Raw genomic sequence first — 13643 nt, forward strand, 5'->3', positions numbered from 1 at the left:
CACCAGATCTCCCACTCGGTAAGTTATTGGTTTCACTAGTTTGTCGTGTCTTTCCTGTCTTCTCCTGGCCTTCTCCTTCGTACTTAATTCCACCAGCTCCAATTTCCTCTCCCAGGTCAATGAACTCCCTGGTGGGTAGACTACCAACTCACGAAAAATACTATCGGGTTCCTGATTGAGCAATACTTCACATGGTGCAAAACCTGTAGAATCATGTGGGAGGTGATTCCTAACCCGCTCAAATTCTTCCAGATATTCCTTCCATGAACCATGCTTCCGATGACAGTAGGTTCGGCATAAACGGTTCAATTCTTTCATCGTTCGTTCCGCTGGGTTAGAAGCGGGCCTATATCTAGAAATGGCAATTTGTTCTATTCCGTGCTCCCTTAGCATCTCTGTCCATTCCTTTGACCTGAATTGTGACCCATTATCACTCAATATTCGCTTAGGAATACACACCTTTTGAAAATAGTCTTTTTCAAATTGGTTAATGATGGCTCTACTAGTAGCTTTCTTCAACGGGTAAAATTTTATGTACTTGGAAACCAGTTCTTCCGCTACTAAGATTTGTGTATAGTTCCCTCGTGAAGCAGGAAGTGGCCCAAATAGATCCACTGCAACTATGTCCTTAATCGCTGTTGGTACAATTGGATGCATATATCCTTTGTGCTGTACTGTGGTCGTCTTAGATTTTTGACAGGTGTCACATGTACTCAGTATTTTACGTATACGCCTTCCCATGTTGTTAAAAGCACAATCCAATTTCAACTTTTCCAAGCACTTCTTCGGTCCATAATGCGCATTACTGTAGTGCGTATACCAAATTAATTTTTCTACCACATGCTCCGGTATACAGAGTTTCCAGTTCTCTTCACTCTCCTTGTTCCTTTTATAGAGTATTCCATTGTGAATATAATAGAATGTGCGAATTCTTTCTTCTCCTGCACACCTGTATTTGTTTTTAATTGTCTTTAATTTCTCGTCCTCGTTCTGTTCCCTACGCACATTCCTTAGGAATTTTCTTACAAACTCTTCATATTGTACTCCCTTCATCAGGTTAATTCTAACTCCTTCTCCTTCCGGCCTGTCCAACAATATTCCTCTTGAGTCGGTTGGTAATCTTGACAAAGCATCAGGTATTATGTGTGTTGCTCCTGGTTCATAAATTATTTCGAAATCATAGTCTTGTAGTGCTAGAGCCCAGCGCGTTAGTCTGCTATGCCTTAACTTGCTTGTAGTCAGAAACGTAAGGGCCTTGTGGTCAGTCACGACCTTCACATGTCTCCCGGCCAAATAATACCGGAAACGCTTAAATCCCCACACAATTGCCAGTGCTTCCCTTTCAGTAATTGAATACTTTCTCTCCCAAGCATTTAGACTTCTGCTACCGAATGCTATAGTTCTTATTCTCTCACCTTTCCCGCTCATCTCTACTTGGTATAAATGTATTCCTAGTCCATAGTCCGAGCTGTCTGCTCCTAAATAAAAATCCTTGGAAAAATCTGGGTGGTACAAGATATCTGCATTATATAGCGCGTCCTTAATATTCTCAAATTCGGTTTGACATTCCGCACTCCAATGCCACGGCATCCTTGCCTTGGTTAATTCTCTCATATTCGGTGCATTAAGCATGGGCCCTTTGATAAATTTCCTATAAAATTCACAGACCCCAAAGAATGCTCGCAACTGTTTCTTACTATGGGGAGCCGGAAAATTCCTAATAGCCTCCAATTTACTAGGATCAGGATAGATACCCTCCTCGGATATTATATGGCCCAGAAATTTTATCCTTGGTTTGCCAAATTCCGATTTATCCAGGTTTACAGTTACTCCTGCGGTTTCAAAAGCTGCTAAGATTGCATCCAGTCTATCCAAATGCTCTTCCCATGATTCGCTTGCTATCAAGAGATCATCCACGTAGACAGTGACCTTTTTAAGTAACTCTTCACCTAGTATTTTATCCATCGCTCTTATAAACTCAGACACTGATACGTTAAGTCCAAATGGCAACACTCTAAATTGATAGCACCTTCCTCCATAGGTAAATGCTGTGTACTGGCGAGACTCTCTGGCCAACGGTATCTGCCAGTACCCAGCAGTCAAATCGATACTACTAAGCACCTTGGCTCCTCGGAATTTTTGAATCAGTTCTTCTATAGTTTCTGGTTTGTCCCTCTCCGGTTCGATGATTTTGTTCACCGTACGGGCATCCAAAACTATCCTTACTTTTCCATCCTTCTTATCAACAACAAATAGGGGGTTGTTGTATTGACTATTGGCCCGTTCGATAACCCCAAGGTCCATCATCCTCTGTATTTCTTCATCTACTGCTTTTCGTTTCGCCTGGGGAATGGGATACTGTTTTATATTGAATGGTTTATGGTTCTTTATCTTTAATTTACACTCCACTCCTTGCATGATACCTGGCCGTTGAGAAAATACTCTACCATGCCTGTATAATACTGTAGCTAATTTCTTCTTAGCCCTCTCATCTAGGTGCGTCATTTCCTCCAATTTTTTTCTGATCTTGTCCTCCTTATGTCTATCTTCTCGTGCTAGTCCCTCAAGGTATATCAACACTTCTGCTCCTGTTTCCTCTTCCCCATATCCCGTGGTGGTTTCCTCTTCGTGACACAAATTTATTCTTCTGAATTCTTCCTCTTCCTCGACCGCATTTCCCTCAGCAAATTTCAACCTCTTTTCTTCGCCCTTTCTTCCTTTAACTTTGATAGTACCTTCATCAAAACTCACTACTGCATCAACTTCATTTAACCAATCTATCCCTAAAATAATCGATGTGTTCAATCCGGTCACTACCAAAAATGTGGCTTCATATTCTTCTTCCTCTATCTCGAATGTAATTAATACTTGCTCTTTAATAGGTTTACTCTTTGCACCTACTGCGTTCACGATCCTCACTCCACTCACTGGGAAACTAGGCAAGTTAACCTTCGCTTTTAGTATCTGTTCATACAATCTTTTGGATATTGCACATGCTTCACTTCCTGTATCAACTAATGCTTCGATGTTCAGCCCACATAACTTGATTCCTATCATGGGTAACCTGGGTTCTTTGGGACTCTCACTTCTTTCCTCTAGTAGATCTTCTCTGAGGTCTCCACCATCGTCATGTCTCAGTAGGTTTATTCTGGTCCTCGTAGCTCTCACTCCCGATCGGACCTCATCTGGAGTGTCATTCAGTTTTCCGGTCTCTCCTCTTCTTCTATATGCACCGTGTCATTCATTCGCCTATCCCATCTTCTCTCGTGATCTCTTGGTTCTTCATTTCCTCTCCAATCATTTCTCCATTGCTGTCCACCAGCACGGTTCCGGTATCCATAACCGCCACCTCTTCCTCTATAATTAGACGAATTATTGAAATGATTCCTTGGATCATTATGTTGATCATGCCCTTGTGATCGAACAGATTCTAATTGTTCCAGTATCTTCATCAGCGCCTCCCTATCTTCAATCAGGCTCCCGGACATAGTTTCTTGCATTCTGTGATTCAACCTTCTTTTTATTGCCGATATCATTACGTCATCACTCAGGGGTTGTTCCAGGGTCTCGTTCAATTCCCACAAATGTTCAGCAAACTCTCTCAACGTTCCCCTCCATGTACTAAGTGATTTGCGATGGAGTAGGTCCTCAATTGCTGCACATTGATGGCTTTTAGACCAGTATTTCTTTAAGAATTCCTCCTCAAATTGGTCATAACTTGTCGTCCCTTCCTTCTTCCTGACTCCCCACGTGAAGGCCTCACCTTCCATTCTATCTATTGCAAATTGAATCTTGTCTGAGTCCTTAAGATGTACTGGAAGAACTCCTTTTAGCCATTTCATAAATATCCTTGGGTGCAACCCTCCTTTTGGCCTAAACTTCTGCCCTGTATTACTTTGGATGCACCGATTATCATTGCTCATCAATGTAATGACCTTACTTTCCCCAACGGCTAAGGTGGCATTGCTAATTCGTCTATCAATTTCCTCTGTCTTGCTTTCTAATTGCTGCACTCCCTGTTGTAACTGCTTGACCTCCATTTCAACCCTCTTTTCTCCTTCTCGTTGTATGGTTATAGCATTTTGCAGATTTACAGCTAGTCGGTTTTGCTTATCTTCTATCCCCCTAACCGCCTCGTGGCATTGTTGCTGCCTCTGCGTCACTTCGGCGATTCGATAATTGCAACTTGTTTCCACTTCGTTGATTCTTTCTCCCAGCTCGGCCTTCGTTTCTTCAATATTGTCTTCTATCTTTTGTGTTAACTTTCCTTCCACCTTCTCCACGTCTCCCTGGACTTGGTCTATGCTCTTCTGCAGCTTATTCTCTCTTTCGTTGATATCCATTTTCCACTGTTCTTGTAGCTCCTGTATTTCCTTCTTCAGATTATATTCTATTTTCATTTGTGACGTTTGGATTTCTTGGGCTATAGTTTCCTTAAATGACTCCAGGCTTTCTTTGGTTTCTTGTGAATTCTTTTCTAACGACGCATTAGTTTCTTGTAAACGCTTCTCTAACGATGCTTTGAATATTCTTCCTTCTTCTCTATTCTCTTGTGAACTCTTCTCTAACGATGCTTGACTTTTTAGCAACTCTACTAACATCGACCGTATATCGGCATCCTCTGAAACTAACTTATTTCTTGTCGTTTGTTCAGGTGTCTCAGGATAACTAGTTGAATGTGCTGATGGGCTTCCTAATGACAATCCACACTCACTGATTCCTGAATCATCTCTGTCTCTCTGTTCTACCCCTTTCCTTTCAATTACTGCCTCACAGACCTGCCTATCTTCAGAAGACATTTTTGGTTTATTTTTAATGCCCAGGCAAGTAGTACAAAATAACCTCCAATAATTCAAAACACTCCTAATTATCATGAACCTACTCAAACAGTACCTGCAATCCCTTCAGTTAATTCCCAAAATGATACAACATGTATGAGTATTGAATATAACAGCTCTCAAAAACCTAAATTCCCAATAACCATTTCCACATACACCATTTATGTAAAAATGTTTTAAACAGGATAATCATAACACTCACAAAATTTAAAAATGCAGATTCATCAAAACAATTATCATTTATACAATGCAGTGTGCACCAATAAGCATGTTAGACTTCAAAATATGTTTCGCAACTTTTCTGAAATTACTACAATTTAGCATTTTCCCTAACGTAAATATCAGTTAAAACTGTTTATTTATCACGAAGACTGCACACTGCAATTTACTGTTATTTTACCCGTCGTCTTCACTCACCAACCGACGTTACTGCGAGTCGCGATGTTTTGACGTTTCGGATGGGCGTGGCTGGTCCGCCGCTGGAGCTCGCGTGAAGGCGACGTAGTTCCCCGTCGGCCGCTCCGTTGCGCTGTAGGCGGACGTAGTTTGTAGTTCTGCCGCTAGATGCCGGGACTGCGCTCGTTGTCTCGAAGTTGCGTCGTTCGTTGTGTGAAATCACCTCGCGGATCGAAGCTCTTTGGCGCGACTGCTACATGGCTCTGCGTGACGTCACTCCCTAACTGCGTCGGCACCATACGTTATCGTCAGCATACCAGTTTATGGGTCCACCCGAATCTGTCCGATTTTCGTCGTTCAAAAAGCAATTTCGGTCAACATATCACCACAAAACACCTTTCTAACAACTTTTGTGACGAAATCTTAGCTCGTTTTTCCAATTTTATTGTTCACACGTGTCTCTTTTTTATGTCCACTTTTCACAGTTTTTCGCGCGGATTTTCGCATTTGTACTTTGCAACACCGTTTAATATAGCCCGCAAAACAGTTTAGTCACAATCTTGCGATATTATTACTTCGTATTGTTCAAAAATTACACTGTTCCTTATCGCGATTTTAACGTTCATGCACTGTCCCGATTCCACATTGAAAATTTTGTTTTCTCGTCCGAAAATTGCACTTGTTCTTTTCACGGTAAGCCAACTGTGTTAACGCGATTCGTCCGAAAATTGCAGTTGTCCTTTCACGGCTCGCCAACGTTGTAACACTCCCGATTCTGGTTTTAGTTATCCACTCGTTCGCGGATCTGATTAGCAGCCCAAAATTAGATAATTAATTAATGTGACCGTGTACCTAATGGGCTAGCAATCGGATTGGACTGCTCAGGAGGTGTTACATTCCGTACTGTCCTCCCAAATATGGTAATAAGTATGGTTTGGTGGTAATGAGGACAGCAAACACAGTTTCACAAACAAAGCCTATATTCTTCGTAAAGCACAAAATTAAGGAGACAGCCACTGCCTTCGTCAATACACTGTTAAGGACGGCTAATCTCATCACAGGTCTCTTTAGTTATTGTTAATCGTCACACGCAATATCCAATCACTGTAATCCAAGTAATGCCGGCGCGGTAGACGCGGGAGTATAATAGCGGCACTCAATATCACTAATATCACTTTATAATAAAACTTTCTCACTTTTCCGCATAATACTGATACAAAGGGGTTAAACCATGGCGTTGGCAACTCCCTTTGCCGGTAATTTGTATTAATTTCTGCTGGCTTATGCACAGCTATGCCCGCCTCGCGGGGAACCTAACACACCCAGACACGGCACTCCACCAACTCTCTCCGCACTGCACTCCGCCCAGTTATTCCCGCCTCGTGGGAATCTACCCAAGCCGCCCTCGGCACTCCGGGGGATCCCCTCCAGCTCGCGTGTCCTGCACACACTACTCGATATTTGCCCTGTCGACCTGTGTGAGCGCAAATTTTAATAGTAAGGGCCTGCGGACCCCTTACATACTGCATTCCAGTCTCGGTTCACGTTCACCCGGAGCAGTACTCTCACGATGTCTTTCCGTGGTGTGCTGCGGTGTGCGAGACCGATACTCCGTTTACAAGTAGAGTAAGGGCATTCTTGTCACAAAACATTACTCTGAAAGTTTACAGAACATACAGCTGCTACGACTATTTAACAATATCCTACAGCCCTTAGACCCATATTTTAAAGTAAAATCAAAACTAAAACTAAACTCCTCCCGAACAGGCCCTGAAGGCCCAACTGTACCGACCGGCCGCCATGTCATCCTCAGACCACAGGCGTCACTGCATGCGGATATGGAGCGGCATGTGGTCAGCACACCGCTCTCCCAGCCGTATGTCAGTTTCCGAGACCGGAGCCGCTACTTCTCAATCGAGTAGCTCCTCAGTTTGCCTCACAACGGCTGAGTGCACCCCGTTTGCCAACAGCGCTCGGCAGAGCGGATGGTCACCCATCCAAGTGCTAGCCCAGCCCGACAGCGCTTAACTTCGGTGATCTGACGGGAACCGGTGTTACCACTGCGGCAGGGCCGTTGTCACGGATTGCGCGGTCCCTCCCGCCGGAGGTTCGAGTCCTCCCTAGGGCATGCATGTGTGTGTTGTTCTTGGCATAAGTTAATTTAAGTTAGTTTAAATAGTGTGTAAGTCTAGGCATCGATGACCTCAGCAGTTTGGTCTCTCTGGAATTCACACACATTTGAACATTTGTTGGAGAAGCACATGCAAGTGCAGTATATATATTAGACCTTTCCGTGACAACATAGACGAAGCTACTTGACAGAGAACACTTAAGGAAGCGCGGAACTGTTCTCCATTCACTTCATTTTCGAGTAAAATACGAAAGGGAATGACTAGCACTGATATAGACGTTACACACCACATGTGCTCTATAAAGGCCTGCTGAGTATACATAGTAGCTCTTCTAAGGTTTGTAGCTTAGCAGAACCAGAGGGAAAGTCTGTTGGAATAACACGACAATTTCACTTGTTTAGCGGTGTGTTAAACACAAGTCATCCCACTCACAAACAGAAAGGAATCTAGTATTCAGGCTAGCACCGTAATTTTTAAGCAGTTGCTCACTTGAATTATACCCGTTTTACATTGTACGTGGGCAGATGCGTAATGTATGTGGTACAGGCCCACCTGCAGATGTAAAAATCTGAGCTCCAAAATGAAATGTACAGCCTATCAGTTAGTAATATCACACTGCCTATCTAACCCATGTTAATTTAGGAAAGTATTTGACCCATTTCTGAAAAAACTATCTGATGCAGGACGTTAATATTTTTACTGTATGTTACATGTTGCTAAGAGAGTCAACTGCACTATAATCTATTTTATCAATTTTATAGTTTTTAAGAAATACTTATTTAAATTTATTAACAAAAAATATTAAGTTTTTTCTACAAAAAATATTTTTTTGTGACCTTCCTAATGGGGGAATATTAGTGAATGTAATACCAGAGGTGGCTTTTTATGTTATGCAGAGTATCTGCAAATTTCATTCATAAATCTATGATAGTTTCTAATATGATGTGGCATATGTACTGAAAATTTTAGTTTGTGGGAAATTGACTTTAAAGAATAAGCTTTTGAAATTTGTTACTTGCAGTTAATTAAAACTATCCTGCTGCATATGATGGCCCTTCTTTGGTCTCTAGCAGGGCTTCCAGCTTCTTTTCCACCTTCCTGGGACTTTGTCTTGCTTTCTTGGCCGTATTAGATGCAGACTTGTCTGCATCGGCTATCCTCATTTAGTCGTAATGTTGCAGCCCAGTGACCAATTTTCACCAGGATTAATTCCCAGCTATTTCAGTACCCAGCATTTTCCAATATTACCACACTTGAATGTAATAACAGCTTCATGAACTCGTAGTTTCATTGTATGCATGCCTACAAATACAGTCTAGGAAAGCGGTTCCAAATTATGCTGTTGAAACATTCATTTGGGTTCTGTGTCTGCCGACGTAGACATTTCCTTAGAAGTTCAGGATGAGCCAAGTCTCTGAAAATAGGTTTAATTCCTGCAATAACAGCAGCAGGAAGAGAATGCTGTTGAGAATAAGATTCTCCAGTTGCCTGAGCCCTATTGTATTTGCACTACGAATTTTCTCCTGATGGACACAATCCATGACATGGCTGATCATCAGTAGAGGACTTTTGGAACAATATGGCCCAAACATCTCTCTTCATTGCCTCCAGATTTTATTTATTTCTCCTAATTGCCTGCCCATCATATACCTGCAAGTTTCTATTTCAGTTTTAGTTAACTGACCCTGTCCGGTCATCAGTTTTCCATCTTCTAATTTTTTCCCTCTCATATCAACAGTTAGTTTCCTAAGCCTTCTTCCTAAACGTTTTTGAACATGGCCTACACATTATATTTTGCTAATAATGGCAGCTCCATACGTCTTAGAGTTCACCACATTGTTGTATGCCTTAGTGCCACCATCGCCAAAACATTTGGTGTACCGTACGCCTCTTGTTTCTACGGAGCGATGAAACATTTGTTGTACTCCATGAACTTCCATACCACCACTTGTTCCTCTAAAATTAGCCACACAGTTGGGTTCTTTATGTTCATTGACTTTACAACATTTGCAATATTTAGACATTACCTCCACATCCAACACTTTACCGGTGTCTACACTCATGGCAGTCACTACTCCATTCAGAGAAGTATGTCCTCTTTTCTGCCAACTTCCATCAAGTGCAACAGCAATATCGGAAATTGCATCATTTTCTTCCAGTGCTTCCCTAGCAGCTGTAGTGTCCCTTTTGCAATATTCACCATTATCGAGGTGAGACATGAATGGGAATGACTGTACGTGACTCAAGATGAATTGCAAGCATTGATTTGTCTGCGAAGGGTAGTAGCACTAGCTGTAAGACTATACAATGTGGATCGATGAATGCAGAAAAGACATTATTTTTGTTGTATGAAATTGCAGTGTGATTATCTTTGTAAGAGTATAAAGTGCAATGCGGTGCTCATTCTTCTGTCTAGTCTGTTTGTTCTGTTCGTTCTGATGTTAGCTGGAATAAGGTACGCAAGCTATTGTGCTGCGCTAGCATTTGTTTCTGTCGTAACGTAATTGCAAATATTTAATGGTGTAAACTGTGTCCTAGTAAGAATATATTAGTATAAAGTGATCTCCGTGTGCTATTTCAAGAACCTACGCCACATTTATCTTATGAAAAGAATATTTAATGAAAATTATTTAGCATCTTTCCAGCTGCTGCGGAGCGAGTAACAGTGATCTCTGATTGTTAACAATTATCCGCCATTACGCGGTACATTTAAAAATATTTTTTCACAGTACAATGTCTGATAGCCGGAGCGGAAGAAATTATGTAAAAATATTCAGTGAGATTAACTGAAGTAATCCAGTGAAATAATTTTATTAAAACTTGTCTATTTTCTGTGATAGTGAACTGGAGCAGAGTAATACTACGCTATTGCATTTACAGTAATTTGTAGGGAGCCTGGCGCTCGATAAAACCAGATATAATACGTAATTGGCAACCTACGAAATTCATTATTTTGCTTATTATATCTCTTTTGTATTTTTTTTAAAGCTAAAAGTAAAAACTAACTCCACTAAAAATCAGTAACAGATCACGATAAATCAAAGGACAAACAAGTTTACTAGGAGAGTGTTTCCTCAAAATAAATAGTTACATTATTTTTTTAAGAGATATAATACAGCCAGTTTCATGCTTTCCTCACTGACTTCACGTACAGCTTTCTCTAATATTGCAGTCAGTTTTTCAAATTTATTTGGTGGTTGATGTAAGTTCATCACTGAACAAAATGTTCTCCCTGCAGCCATGCCCTTGTCAATGGATCGTAAGGCATAAACTAATCTAGTATTGATTTCATAAGGGTCACTTGCATCTGGTTTTGAAGAACTCATAAATGAAATCACAGCTGAGCATTTAGTGCAAATTAAATCCAAAGCAATTGCTAGGCCTTTTCTCCCACTGGCACTCTCACAAATTTTCACACTCTGTGACTCACCACACTGTCTACAAATTTAGAAATTACATCTGATAATATTCTCAAATTTATAATAATGTTACTTACAGTAAATTAGTTGTAACTCTCTTGAAATGGTGAGAGCTTCTTTGATGATGCACTTGTTGGGGAATTACAATTAGAAACATCGTTGCCAGGCGACATACGGAAAGCTTTCTAAACTTGTTTCCTCTAAATTGTCGTTTCTTGGAAATGCCTTTACGTTTCGTCACCTTCAATAAACACAACAAAACACATGTAAACAAGCATTGAAAATTTTATTGATTGGCGACTCCATGGAGTGTCCTGTGCACCACGACCAGATAATGGATATACTTAGAAGGAGAGACAGCATTGGTCGTATTTTTTTGTTTTATTAACCGCAAAATCGATTTTCGGTCACTTAGTGACCATCCTCAGTGCTAGAAGTTAAAAATTTTCACATAACGATCAGAGAGTATAAAACAGAAAATCACAACTACATCTGCATATGAACATAACAGTTGGCAGGAACATACCTGTAATATACAATTTAAATTGGTAGGCACTGGTGTCAACAAGCTTAGAAAAATCACATAAACTGAGGCCGTTGTTTACATGCACTTGTTCAGCAGACCTCGGTGTGACAGGGCTTGGAACGCCCTCTATGTGACATGTGTCACATGAAGACTTAATATTACTAGTTTTGCGAGATATTAACACTAAATAACTCTTGTGCATTTGTGAATCATGAAGTAATTCAAATTTAAAATGTACGTAAAACACGTAGCAGACGAAGGGGGAACGAAACATCTAAAATACATTGGCGTATTGTTTTTAAAAAACATCTTATAAAACATAAAACAGATCGATAATAAGTTGTCAGAGTGCAGGACAGGCAAAAGAGAAAAAGACAATAAAAAAGAATAATATATGAATAACATGAAATTAGGTATAACACGGAACAATTTACGTAAATCACGAACGTTGTACTTCTAACTTCCCACGCCAGATGGTGGGTATTATGTTTTTTAAAAATCTTCCGCTTAGGTAATACCGTGTCAGCTGTTTCCACACCTTACAAAGGCAGCTCGCCTCGCACCTTTCCAGGAGATGCGTTGTATTTTGTAAAGCACAAAATCTCCGCTTGCCCGTGGTATGTGCTGCATGCTGTTTCCTACTCTACACGTTTCTGATCAAATCATGTCGGTGGACTATATGGCCCTCCCTCCTCCTTAACAGGACCCAATTCCTCAGGTCACCCTGAACTATATTATCGTTATGATGCATTCTCTGGCGGCCAGTGCAGCCCGTTCTTATCACTGTCTATGTCCCGATTGAAAGGTGTCTGTTGGATTCCTTTCATGTTTGATTTCTTAAATCTGTTGTCATTTATGGAATAAATTCCTCTTCTAAATTTACTGTGGCGTTTCTGACTATCTGGGAGGAGACTGAGTAGGGGAACGTGTTACTTTTACACGTAAACAAGAACGATCTGTCACACTACTACACTTTAAAACACAGTTTATATGTAATTCATGTCACACAGTCTCATACGGAACCTACATCCGCTTTGTGTTATATACTGTATATGATAAGATACTGTCATCCCCCTTCCCTTCTGTGTGAGAGGATGAATGATCAAATGTGTTTGTAGTTGCATGCTTGAGGGTAGCAGACAAGGCTGTCTGCTAGAGAACAGTAGGACCAACGTCGGAACAGGTAGCTACGCTTTCTTAAAGCAGAGAGGTTTCTATTCTTAGTATGGTCCTGGCCGTCCGTTGTCATGTTGGTATAGGAAGCTGCCCCTCTGGCCCCTTCCGTTTGTCTTTGTGAGCCACCCTCAGGGAAGCACGCTCGGTAGTGGGGAGTTGCAGTCTGGCGGTGGCGAGCGTCTGAAATGGTAAGATCTCCGGCTAAGTGCGTGTCTGCTAAGTCCGTAGGACAATGGATTTGTTAAGTTCAGCCTAACTGAGAATTTAATCACCTTTATTTCGGGTTAGCTCTAAAATATCTAAGGTTATCTTAAATTGCAGCGTAGTGTAATTCTCGTGTGAAGTTCATATTATTTTCTGGTAGTTGCTTTGTCACTACTTTATGAGTAAAGTGGAACCACGTGTTGGTCAGTAACTCTAACTAAGATCAATCTTAAATGCGAATGCTTGTGTGATTATAACGTCTCGTCTTGACAATATTTTCAATATAGCAACTTTTCTTTATGTTCAACCCACGTGGGGTGTACTTTGTGAGACCAGTACCACGTGGTTATATAACTGTTTGACCCGTCAGGTTAACAGTAAGACGTTAGTAACCAGTTCGAGGTTTTTCTTTTGTAATTTGCTTTTCGATCTAATTTATTTTAATTATCAAAATTATTGTGGAGTTATACGCTTTGTGTAAACCAAGTTGACCACGTGAAGCATGTGGTGTAATCATCAAAGTAGCCCTCAGCTATTCTGTTCGCGAAGATTTCACAAAGAGTTAATATGAATTTAGTATACCAGTGTGTGGTAATTACATGACCGACAGGATTGTGCTACGAACGTAATTTCTTTGGGTAAATATTTGAATCTGTTTGTAGTGCTTAAATTTATCTTGCATGCGTTTCAACGTTCTTTGTGTGTTGTTTTATGAATGCAGTGTTGTATGCAGACTCCCAATCTTGGCTCTATATTTGATGTGTTCTGTAAGATTTTCACAATCCTAAATAAGGCACCAACTTGTTACGAATAGAATTTAATATGCTGAAATTTCATGATCAATCTTAAAATAAATTTCCAAATATAAACTGAATTCTTCCTTTTTATTTAATTTCTCCTTTTTATATACATATATATTACGGGTTGTTGTATGACTATTAAAAGATTATCA

At 40.6% G+C, this 13643-nt stretch overlaps 1 pseudogene; it reads right to left on the bottom strand.

The window, feature by feature from the left end:
• Positions 1-7195: 7195 nt before the first annotated feature.
• LOC126254029 (5S ribosomal RNA) lies at positions 7196-7313 on the bottom strand (annotated as a pseudogene).
• Positions 7314-13643: the final 6330 nt, after the last annotated feature.

The sequence above is a fragment of the Schistocerca nitens genome, chromosome 4 (genome assembly GCF_023898315.1).
Source record: "Schistocerca nitens isolate TAMUIC-IGC-003100 chromosome 4, iqSchNite1.1, whole genome shotgun sequence".
Classification (NCBI taxonomy): domain Eukaryota; kingdom Metazoa; phylum Arthropoda; class Insecta; order Orthoptera; family Acrididae; genus Schistocerca; species Schistocerca nitens.